At 39.9% G+C, this 12,249-nt stretch overlaps 1 protein-coding gene across 1 annotated transcript in view; it reads right to left on the bottom strand.

Annotated features, from left to right (window-relative positions):
• Window positions 1–12,249, bottom strand: part of LOC147702831 (teneurin-2) — a 1,317,719-nt gene that overhangs the window by 884,440 nt on the left and 421,030 nt on the right. The gene's annotated exons all lie outside the window — the stretch shown is intronic.

Genomic DNA, 12,249 nt, shown 5'->3' with positions numbered 1-12,249 from the left:
AGCAAAAACAAAATCCAGCACAGCATCAAAAATACAGATGTAGAGACAAAAGGTCTGAGGAAACCACGCCAAAGGTGCCAAGTCTAACAATGTGGGTTGCAAATGTAACATTAATAGATAATAGTAAACATTGCATTTAATCATTAACTGCGCTGGCATATTTGTAGACATGCATGATGGATTTTTGAGTTGGTATTTCTTGGTTGCGTTTTTTAAATAGCATTGATATTTAGCTCAAGTAATCACAGCCACATACAATTGCCACCATATATAACCCATCCTGGAACATTTCCACTGGCTGGCCATCAAGAAAAGAGTTCTTTTGAAAGCTCTAACAATCGTTCATTTCACCAGTTATTAGAATGCACCTCCCTTTGTGGACACCAAATTTCCCATTATCCATCAACAGTATACTCTGCAATTTACTGGCAATTTATACTGAAAATTCCTAAAACTATAACAGTAAAGTTTGATTACAGAACATTCTAAATCGCATCTGTAAGAGAATGGAACACAATTCCATCTCTTCTTCAATCTACTCCACCTCCGTCCATTTTTGAGAAGGCACTCAGGACTTTACTTTTTAGACAAGCATTTCAAAATTAGGTTGCTATGTCTGTAAGCTAATGTCCTATGTTCTTATGAAGCGTCAAGTAACTCTTGCGATCAATCACTCTGTAAATAATATATATGAAACATCTCCTTATTTTAAGATTCCCAAGTGCCTATGTGTTTTTATCTTCTCTGTTCTCAGGTCATGATTTTTTCACTTCTTTTCCGGTCAATGGAAGCAATATATTTGGTGTGACAGTGCCTGTATGGGTGTTTGAATGACTATTCTGTGTGTTTGAGGGAGTGTTTGAGGTGGGTTTGTCAGTGCATGTGTGACTGGCAGTGTGGGGCTGTCAGTGGTTGTATGAGTGGATGTGTGGGTCTGTGAGTTGCTTTATGGGTGTGTATGTGTGAGTGTGGCTGTGTGAGTGTGTCAGTGGTATATGGGTACCTCTGGGTCTGTGTGTGGGTGATTGAGTGGTTCACTGGGCCTCTGAGTTGGTCTCTGAGTGGCTGTATGGGTGTGTGAGTGTTGTTCTGTGTCTCTGAGTAGGTGTGTGAATGGCTGTATGGATGTGTGAGTGGGTGTGTGGGTGTTTGTGTGTTTGTAAGTGGGTGTGTGCATGCATGTGTGGTTGTGTGAATAGGTGTGTGAGTGTGTGTGAGGTGCTGTGTCATCTGTGAGTGTGTGTGTGAATGGTTTTGTTGGTCTGTGAGTGGCTGTACAGGGGTATGAGTGAGTGAGTAGTTGAGTGGGTATTTGAGTGGTTGCATGGGATTCTGAGTACCTGTGAGTGGGTGTGGAGTATGAGTGGTATTCTGAGTCTCTGAATGGGTACATGAGTGGCTGTATGGAAGTGTGAGTGGGTGTGCAAGTTGTGTGAGTGTGTGAGTAGGTGTCTGAGTGAGTGTGGGAGTAGGTCTGTAAGTGGGTGTATTTTTTAATTGGATCTGGATCCGTGGATTCATTGCAGGTTCACAAGAGGGGCTATGCTGAGTACCAAAGTGGATTCACAAATCCTCATGGCCCCCCAAACATTTTTGGTACAATTTCCTGTCCATGAAGGGTCCCTCACAGACCCTTCCATTATCCCATTGTGTCAGGATACTTCTATCCTGACCCCTTATATCCTATTTACCCTTTATTGCCCACTGGAAAATGTGTCCTGATTGACCAAAAGATGACTACAACCTTTCTCTCAGGTTACGGGCAGTCAATCATCACATTGCTGTTGGCAGTGGATCCGCTCTCGAACCACGTCGCTAGATATACATAAATCTTTTTTTTTATTAACTTCAAAACTACTGAACACATTTACACAAAATTACTCAAAATCACTCTTTTTGGACCAAGATCTAATTTTCTGCCAGATTTGGTGCAATTCCATTCAGCGGTTCAGGCTGTAGTTGTGTTTAATACATGTATGTGAAATTGCATGTGGAAAATGCGTTATGGGACCCCCTTTTTTCAGCCCCCACTGGATGGATCCCCCTGATTGTTTTCAGAGAGCAGCTGAAGTGACTGGCATACTATTTTGAAAATTTTGAGAAGATTCGCTAAACATTGCCAAAGTTATTGGCAAAAAATAAATGCTTTTCCAATGGAAATTAGGTCCTAGCTATAACTACCTACTTGTGACCACCAGGAAGTAATATATATATCCATACACCTACTCAAACACCCATATTGTCACTTGCATACCCTCTGACACACCCATAGTCACTCACAGATCCACAGAACCCCTCACAGACCCAAACAGCCACTCATTTACCCATGCCCGACCCACATAGCCATTTACACACTCAGTCATACACCCACCCATGACACACTCACATGCCCACATACACACCCATACAACCATTCAGTCCCCCCAAAAAAACAGAAAACCACTCACACACCAATACAGACACTCACATACCTAGTCACATATCCATACAGGCACGTGCACACCCATACAGTCACTGATACATCCAATCAGCGACTCAAAAAACCACTCACACATCCACAACGGAGTCACACAGGCACTTACACACCCACTTAAACACCCACACACCCACTCACACATTCATACAGTTACTCACACATCCACTGTATTAAATGTGTTGCTGTTTTGTACTGAATTTGTACTTTTGGTTGGGGACAGATCCGCGGATCTGTCACATATCCACTCACAGCATAGTTGACATACCCTTATCAGACCGAGGATACATGAGAAAATACAAAAAAGGATTTGAAAAAATAAAAAAGTGTTTGGGAAAAGGGCTGGCTCTGAAAAGAGCATTTGTGGTTATTGTGTGTAGAAGATAACTACACATAGAACAGGATTCATTCTTTTAAGTTGTTGTTGAACACACTGTTGTCTGGGTCTGTGAAATGGACTCAGTTTTTTCTATATATTCCATCCATGTCGAAGCGTAAATTGTTATGCAATAGAGGTTCCATGTTGTGGATTTAGAGAAATGCAGAAACAGCTTTATTGACATGTTTCCTAGATTGCTCTAACTGTGGAAAAAACTGAGTGGACCACTGCCACTTCTGTCTTTGGCAAATGTTAGAAAACGCCACGGCAGTATGTGGGAAAAGTGACATTAATTTACCAAAGGTATCCTTTACTGGGATTTCCAGTACAACCCCAGTATGTGTGACTAGGTCATTGCCACCACATTGCACAATCATGAGGTCTGGATTTTGGTTAATATGCAATGCTTTCGACCAAAGGCTGCAGTTGATGCCACTTTTACTCTCTCTGGCCAAACCAAGTAATGTCTACATTAGGTAAACCTACAATACTGTCAATGCCACTCTTTCTAGCACTTTCTCTGGTCCAAAACACAAAACTGTGGCCCACAATCAGGATTCTGACCATTTTGGAGACAAACAGGAGTAGTACACAGAAAAAGGCTGCAGCAAAATGACACCATTTTGAAGGCGAAAGGCAGCTAAAATGGAAGACAGCAAGTAAAAAATAAAACAACACATTGGATTGGATGGTGGAGATAAGTGGGGAACCAAAATTATGTAGAGACTATAACAATAAAAAGTAACTACCTCTGTGATTGGCTTTGGAAAAGTAAAAAAAGTTGTGTTGTTTGGGATATACTTGGAATTGCTAACAGTCATTCACGCCTGCTACAGGTAATATGAAGCTAGTATGTTGTTTAGAGAAAGTCTTGTGAACTTTCTACCTACCGGTAGCCAGTTGCTACTGGAAACATGGTCACTATTGAAACGGAGGTAAAAGAGTGTGAGGGGATAGGGAACCAAATAGACTGCAGTGTGAAACTGAAAAGCGGACTGGTGCATACATTGCTCAGTAGGAAGTGTATGTCTTGTAATTAACAATATTTTACAAAATGAAACATAAATTAAAAGTATTAACAGCAGATTGTTGAATGCTTTTAGGGGCTTCTGTAAGGATCTGTGGATCCACTATGAATTTACTCGGGGCATGCTTAGCGCACTGTGGATCCACGATAAACCAATCAAATTGGGCTTCTTTATAGGAAACATGGAAAGTGTTAAAAAATAGCGACCATTCAGGAATGGTATAACTAAAATAAAAGGTGAAAGGAAGTCTGTTATTTGCTAAGTATAGGAGTAAGAGTAATAGCACAGGAGGAAGGGTAGCAATTTTAGGTACTATTCTACTGAGAGTGGAGGAGGATTACTATAGAGTGATTTGAGATTTGAAGGGGAACACAGATGTTAACAGATATTACAATACCTCTCATTTAGCAAGACAGTGAAGGACACACTCAGGCACACATCCATGAAACCATTCACATACCCATTTACTCATCTAAACATCCACTTAAATAGTCATTCACAGGCCCATAAAGGCACTGTCTCACCCACTCACACACCTATGTAGCCATTCAGGTGCCATGTACTCTAATATTCAGTTATGCACACTCCTAAACACCCTTACAACCTGTTATACACTCAGCCATCCACATATACAGCAACTCACATACCTATTTACAAAACTGTACAGCCACTCACACACGCAAACAGACAGAGGCACTAACACATACATTCACGCACCCACACCACACTTATGTACCCATCCCTAATAGATCCACTTGCACACATTGTTACACACAAACACTCACTAACACATCCAGTTACCAATTATTACAGCCACTTATATACCATTTAGATGTAGACAACCACACTGTCACTAACACACCTAGTCACACACCAATACAGCTACTTACACATCCAGTAATACACCCACAGAGGCACTGATACATTCACTTATCTATCCACTCAATCACTCATACACCCAGTCACCCACGCATACAGCCACTCATATAGCCATGTATACACCCATACCCACACCTACACAGCCACTTACACACTGACATAACCACTTATGTAGCTACTCACTTGCTTATAGTATGTCATCTAATAGTATATAACCTCAAGTTAAATGTATTCCATATTTGCCTTTCAGATATTTACTTGTTTTAAGGAGTAATAGAAGATGAAATGATGAAGTGACATTTTTTGGGGAGAATCATGCTTCTTGACAGCATCAATAAATTGATACAAATGGATTTAGGGTAGAGGATATAGAGATCCGCACCTGACAGATGTAGTATGTCTCAGTTACAACCAAATAGTGGCAGGAAAGAAGGAGCACTCCCCTCTATGCTCCCTGCTTAGGAAAAGATTCCTATATCAACATTAAACACAAAGAGGTTCAGCACTTTAACAGTTACAGAAGACAATGTCCAAACAGTGAGCACAAAAAAAGATGTCCAGATCCCAGATGTAGGTTTCTTAAAAGGTATTTTTCTTTTAACATGGGCTGACCCAAGCGTGCTGTATCCCACAGAAATGCTCTTGCCTTAACCATGCATGCGTGTGGTTAAGGCAGAGCGTGGTCTAGATGCATGGATGGGCGGACACAGAAAGAAGAATGACTGGGAGAGGATGCGGTCTGGTAAGTGGGGCTAGGGCCGGGGTGTTTTTAGGGGTGGGGAAGTTTTTCTGGCTCTGGGAGGGCCGGGGTTGTTTATACGGGAGCAGGCTGGGTCTTAGGGCTCAGGGCAGAGTGAGACTATTGTAGTTTTCTGGAGTGAGAGTCAGTTTTTAGGGCTTAGGATGGGGCAGGTTAGGAAGGTAGAGTTTTCAAAGTGGGGGGGCAGTTTTAGGGCTCAGGGCAGGGGTCTGGGTATGGGAAGTTGTTAGGACATGACAGTGAGTTTTAGGGCTCAGAGTGGGGGGGAAGAGACAGTTTAAGGGCTCTGGCAGTTTTAGGGCCAAAGGTCGGGTCTCAGGTTGGGTTGTTTTTAGTACGTGAGGCCGGGTTTTATGGCTCATGTGTGACCTTTATCATGCATTTCCCTTTACCAATCATGCCTTAATCACAAAATTGTGATATAAAGGCATGTGTGGTAAAGGAATGTGTTATTAATACGCATCTGTTTTTGGGGCAGTGTGGTAGAGGCATGCGCAGTTTAGGAGTGCGTGCTTCTGTAATTAACCAGCTCCCCAGCAGAACAAGATCCACATCCACCTGTGGTCTTTACAGGGAACTATCTCCCTCAGTATTGGAGCAAGTCTTGAAGGTACAGTAATGTGAGCAATAGGTTGAAGTAGCTCTTTCCGTTTCATCCAGCATGAAGCAGGTTTTCATCTCAACGGACGATTGCAGAAAAGTGAGCATTTCTTCTCATTTCCAGATGTGTTCTAATTATTAATAGACTGGGATCGTTATAGTCAAAATTCTGTCTATCCGATCTCAACCAATAGCTAATTCCCATATTCCCTAATTCCAGTTTTTTTACAGTAGCTCTCATTATAAGTTGCACAGAGTGGAAAATATGCAAGTTTCATGTGGAATTTCAACCCTGTATGTATACATACTTTCCCAGGGGCAAAATATATCCCCGTAAAACTGGAAATCCCTATTGGTATCCAGTACCATCCCTCTCAATCACATTAGTTAGCACCACCAACAGGGTACCCGATGGAGCAGAGAGAAAGAAAAATAGAGATCCAACTGAAACTTTATAGAAGAAGATAGCTTCAAGTCTATTCACCGCCACATAAGAAGGCATAAAGTGTACAATTGCATAACACAGTCTAAAATGGTCAGCCTAGGCCATTTGCATTTTTTCTCCAGCCTAGAACGTGGATTACTTAATTAACTGGCTATGGTTGGAAAAGGCTCAGAAATTAGAGACAGTTCAGATATCCTAAATTTAAATACAAGGAAGACACCTCAATTCTCTTTTAAAATTTGATATTTATTAGTCTAACTTACATATTCACAGTGACCTTGGTATCAATATCTTCCACTACGCTATAGTTGAGGATATATGATCAAAATAAACTTTCCACATAAGATGGTAACTGCAGCATGGTTGTGAGCATTAACCACACACAGTAAATGAAGGTTTGTGGCTCACTTATGTGTGTGGAACTATTAAACATACAAATGTTGCATGGGTTACCAAGAAGGGGGGTATACGAAATAAGCATAATTTGCTTTCACGTTATTATGCAACATTTCAGGAAAATTATGTTTAATTATGCAAAATGCAAATCTAGGGGGAGAGGAAACATTTTGCAGAAAAAAATAGCACTATAAAATAAGTGTCACGAACAACAGCTGCTCGTATTCTGGTCAACTTGTTGTTCGCACCCTCCTGTGCTTCTATTTTGCTGTGAACTCATTGTAATTATGTGAAGTGGTGTAATTTGGGGAATTTTGTATAACAAGCCTAACACAGAGTTCGTGAAATTACCTGTGTCATACCGGCGTAATTTTAATTTTGCTCGGCTGACCCAGAATGTCTGCTGAGTGTATCATCTGACATGTTCCAATGTCAGTCCCACCTCCTGATAAAAAGGACAGCCAGCCCCAAAGTGGTAAGGAAATACTAAGATTTAAAGGCTAATATATTTTAGCAGACCACTTAGACACCAGGCCCGGTGAGCAGTGAAATGAGAAGAGATTTAAAAAACAAATTATTAATGGGAATGTACTGGCAGTGGTAAATGTGAGCCAGTACTTTGTGGGGCTTGGCATTAGCACTTAACTGTCAATACCAGCGCTTGTGACAGTCTGCCACGAGGAGGCGCCGTCTGGCTCATTTAAGATGAACACAGCAGCAGTTAAATATTAATTAATTAAATATACATTAAAATTATTAACTGCCACCCAAGCCATTGTTATAGCTATGGAGGCCTAAAATCGTTCGAATTGTTACACTTGTAGGAGGAGTGGGATGGTTAGTGGTTGTGTTGTTACTATCATTGGCAGCATAGCAGGGGCAATGTGTGGTGCGAAATGCAGTGGTCTCCCAAGGAGAGCCCTGGCACCTGTGTTTTTTTTTTACAAATTAGGCACTGCTTACTGGGCGGATGACATTTCTCACCGGGGCTTTCCAAGTACGCTTGCTGGGTTTACTTTAAAACACACAAAATCTGATCTACATTCAAAATCAGAAACTAGGTAGCAACTGAAGTAAAAACAGAAAATCAGATTGACGCACAATCCCTAGAAATGGGTTGACCTACTCCAGTCAACATAATTTCCAGGCTGAAATATGAAAACCTCCTCTGGGACTGTAACTTTTTTTTTGCACATTTCGTTTTCAGCTTTTGCACTCCACCGCTGTCTGCGTTTTGGCATTCATAGGCTTACTTGCAATTAGTAAAGCACACCCCCTGAGCAAGCGGTAGGAGGGAAAGCTCACACCTTGGTATAGCAATCGGTACAACACATTCTGAGCTATAATTAATGGCTGCCCAGGAAAACAAATGGCAACATCTACTTACGAGCGGCAGTGGCTGTTAAAGTCTCTGCCTTAAAATACTATATACTATCAAAATCAGTGTTTGTCTTCCTCCAAATCTAAAATGAATGCACCAGTGCATCGATTGTTTTTTCGACGGATATTACGTTCTTATGAGTTGTTTATTTCTACTCACTCTATTATTTGTGAAATCACGTTTTCCCACAGCCTAGAGAGAAACCAATATTTTATTTGTGAGTGACCAAGAGTTGGTCTTGTGGGTATAAATTAGTTTCCTCTCCACGGGGCTGAAATATAGAATTTGCTTTGGGCTTCCATCACTTAAAAACTACACTGGAAACATTTTAAGTAGAGGCCACGATTAGTTACATTTATAATATCAGATAGGTAGCCATTCATAACGAAGCTCTGTTTCTGTTCAGGTCTTTCAATGGCAGAATAGTGCAGGAGTTATCTGTTATGCTGAGAGGCGCTGTGATGTGCTGCTATAAATTCATTAAAATCATATAGATCAAGCAAGACTTCCCTGCATGGAAATAAAGAATGCAAGCAAGGAACGGTACAGACTTGATATTACTACAATCGAGGTAAAATTAAATGAGGTGAACTCTGTGAATTAAAAATGTTCTAACAGTTCCCTGATAAAGGAGAGATTCTTCATGAGGTAGTAACAACTGCAACACTTTTCTACCACAGAGTGTATAAAAATGTTTTAAATGAGACTAGGATGTGTTGAAAAGCGAACCAATAAGTACACAGTTGTATTTCACTTCTGTTTTTGATTAACTTGTCAAAGAAATTTGGCAACACACCAGTATTCAAAATAATGTAAACATTAGTATTTCAAATACGTAGCGCTAAAGAAGAGCTTTCTGTGTCGATAGACTCCATGACATTACAACAAACAATCTAAGCTAATAGAAATTTTGTGAAAAGCTGCAAAGTGCTGATAAGCCTTGAAATACATATTGTGCTCAATGTAGAATAGCTATTATTATTATTAGAATAAATATAAGCTAACTGAGCATAACACATTATTCTCCTCCTATAGCACCACAAAGATTGAGTACAGTGCAAATATATACCTTCAAGATTTCATAATCATTGTTTTTCTTGTCCTAATGCAATGCAGCCTGTAAGATACCCCACCACCATTTCTTTTCCATTTTTGGTGCTCTTTGTTTTTTAGGCGTTTTAGACAGCTTCATGTGTCTCTTGGCAGATTTTTTGTTCCCAATATATAGCATTAGAGTGAGCTTTGGGTCAGCCATTTTTCTAATGATTAGATGAATATGTTGTATACCTCAAGTGAATGCTCTTGGTTCAAATGCTCTTCTCCTTATTCATGCGTCTGAACTGCACAGAATTATTTTGATCTCACAGTGTTATTGTTGGATGAGCGTTGTTCTTCCACCATTAACTTGAGGGGACTCGTTTACATTAGTATTTAGCACTCCTTGTTAGTGTATGTGTTTTTCTGTTTTCCTCACTCATCAATGTTACTGTACTGCTTCCTTTTGTAAATGTTTTTAATTATTTCTTTTCTACAAGGACATAGGAACTGTAAAATGGTACCAACACAACTTGCTTTCTTTATTGTTGCACTGGTGTGCACTTTGTTTTGTACTTTTTATTAACTTTTAGTCTGCAATGTCTACCACAATGCTAAATTAAAAATGAGAGAATGGCCACCATACATCAAAACACACTTGCGTTAAGATATCAATATGAATGTGTGTCCACAGCTTATGCATCAGCAGTGTAATGCAGAATGGGTTTCCTTTCATAGAAAAAATCAGTGCAGTGCAGTTTGTGGACATCTATCGTGACACATGCAGCCACATGCAAATTGCGTTAAAAAAGTATTGGCATTGTGCATACCGCTGCTTTTTACAGCCGAGACGTATTAGCTTTACCAATGCTTGCTTGTTAACACTGCAGTGGTCTGGCATCTGTCCTTCACTTTACTTCCTGTGCAGCATCTGTTTACATATTACTCACCTGGCACTTTGACAATTCAGCAGACTATTGATGGTAGGAATAAATAAACTGATAATATGTGTTAGAGGCCAAACCTCTATTATCACAAGTGCCTTGTTTTATAAAGAAAGGAGGTCATTCATCACATTGCCCGATTCTATGATGTGTGCTACACTAACACAAATCATTTTTAATATTACCTTTAATATAATTCACACTAGATGGCAGCGATTTAAAAAATAAAAAGGATTATAGACACAACTAGCAATAGATCATCTAAATTGGTACACAGTTTAATGTGTACCTTTATCACGCCAGAGAGTCCCTTGGGTGGATTCACACAAATGAGGATGGGGAGAAACATGATCCAAACTTTAACTTGTGTTTCTCCTAGATCAGGCTGTGTGAGAGCTCAGCCACAGCTTACACCAAGACTGTGGGTGCTCTTTCCCATTGCCATATTTAAGGATTTCCTACTCCAATGGCCTAGTAATACAACAATTTGGATAGAACTATATTTTCAATCAACCCACAAAAATTCTCTACCTGAAAATTAGAGTCAACTCATGTTGAACATCTGTGTTTATAATTAGTTCAGTGTACATGACAGTGAACAATATCATACAGATGGAGTAACATGGCTAACCAGCAAGAACCATATTATACACATGGCGTAATGTCTCATTCTGTGCCATGATGCAGACTTCAGTGTGTGGACCAGCCACAGATTGGCATACTGCACAGTTACACAGAAAAGGCATTGTCCCCAGTATAGGTGTCAATATTCTCCTGCACTGCAGTTAGAAATTGCATTGCTGGTTGGCAAAGCTATGCACCCTGTTCAAGCAGAAGTCACTATCCTAGTCAGGGTAAGGTAGATCCTCATTAAAAGTTAACCCGTGCTCGCCCTCTGGTGGCTTGGCACAGAACAGCCAGGCTTATCTAAAGAGGCAATGTGTAAAGTATTTATGCAACACACTCAGTACTACAATGAATACACCACAAAAAGACTCCACATAGAAAACTAGATTATTATATTCTGCACGAAAAAGACCACAAAAAAACTCCAAAGTATAGATGTTGAGATATTGAATTTTAAAGAAATAAATGCAGTAAAGCCCTTAGAAGCAAGAAGCGCTAAAATGGTAATGACAATAAGGATCTGGGAATTCCATGAGAAGATGGCACTTTGCTGCCTATCAGTGATAACTGTGGATAGAAAAGAATTTGCAAAGTGCGCAAAAATATTTCTTGAAGATTAATGATACATGCTTTTTAAGTTTCCACAGAACCTAGAATGGGAAGAACCTCCGGTGAATGTTCCTTGAGGAAAATTGCAATGCATCAAATAATTATTTTAATGGAATAACATTTTTTAATGCATTTCAGGCCAATATTTTTGTAAACTCTGGTTGATAATTAGGCCAAACTAACAGTGATAAACACCTTCTTTGTAGAATGGTCTAAATCACTACTGAGTTGAAAGCCCCATATTTTTTCAGCCTGTACTACGTACTACAGGGGCATCATTATTAACTATTCAAACACTTTTTCATGGTAGACTGTTGAGTACAAACACAGCTCAAATGGCACTGTAGCATCCTCAGAATCAATTGACACAAATGCATTTGAGTAAAAACATAACTGGATGCAAACAGGCAAAATAGAACCGCCCAAATAGGTACGTTGTGAAACAGATGATATGATGAGGTTTTCTTCCATGTGCTGCATTTAAAGATGAAAAAAGGGTCTTCAACCTTTTCTCTTCTGAGAGCTACTTATGTTCAATGAAGTGCATTGACAGCTACTAATATTGTTAGTGCTGTATAATTTCAATTGTTTTATATGTAAAATAATTCCACCAAGCAAAAACTTTCTAATTTAATAAGCTGGGCTGCACACTGGTGAGCTACTCAGAGATATGGGGAGAGCTCCAGTAGCTCA

This window comes from Lissotriton vulgaris, chromosome 7 (assembly GCF_964263255.1).
Source record: "Lissotriton vulgaris chromosome 7, aLisVul1.2, whole genome shotgun sequence".
In the NCBI taxonomy this organism is placed as follows: Eukaryota; Metazoa; Chordata; class Amphibia; order Caudata; family Salamandridae; genus Lissotriton; species Lissotriton vulgaris.
This window is presented reverse-complemented; position numbering and strand designations above follow the sequence as displayed.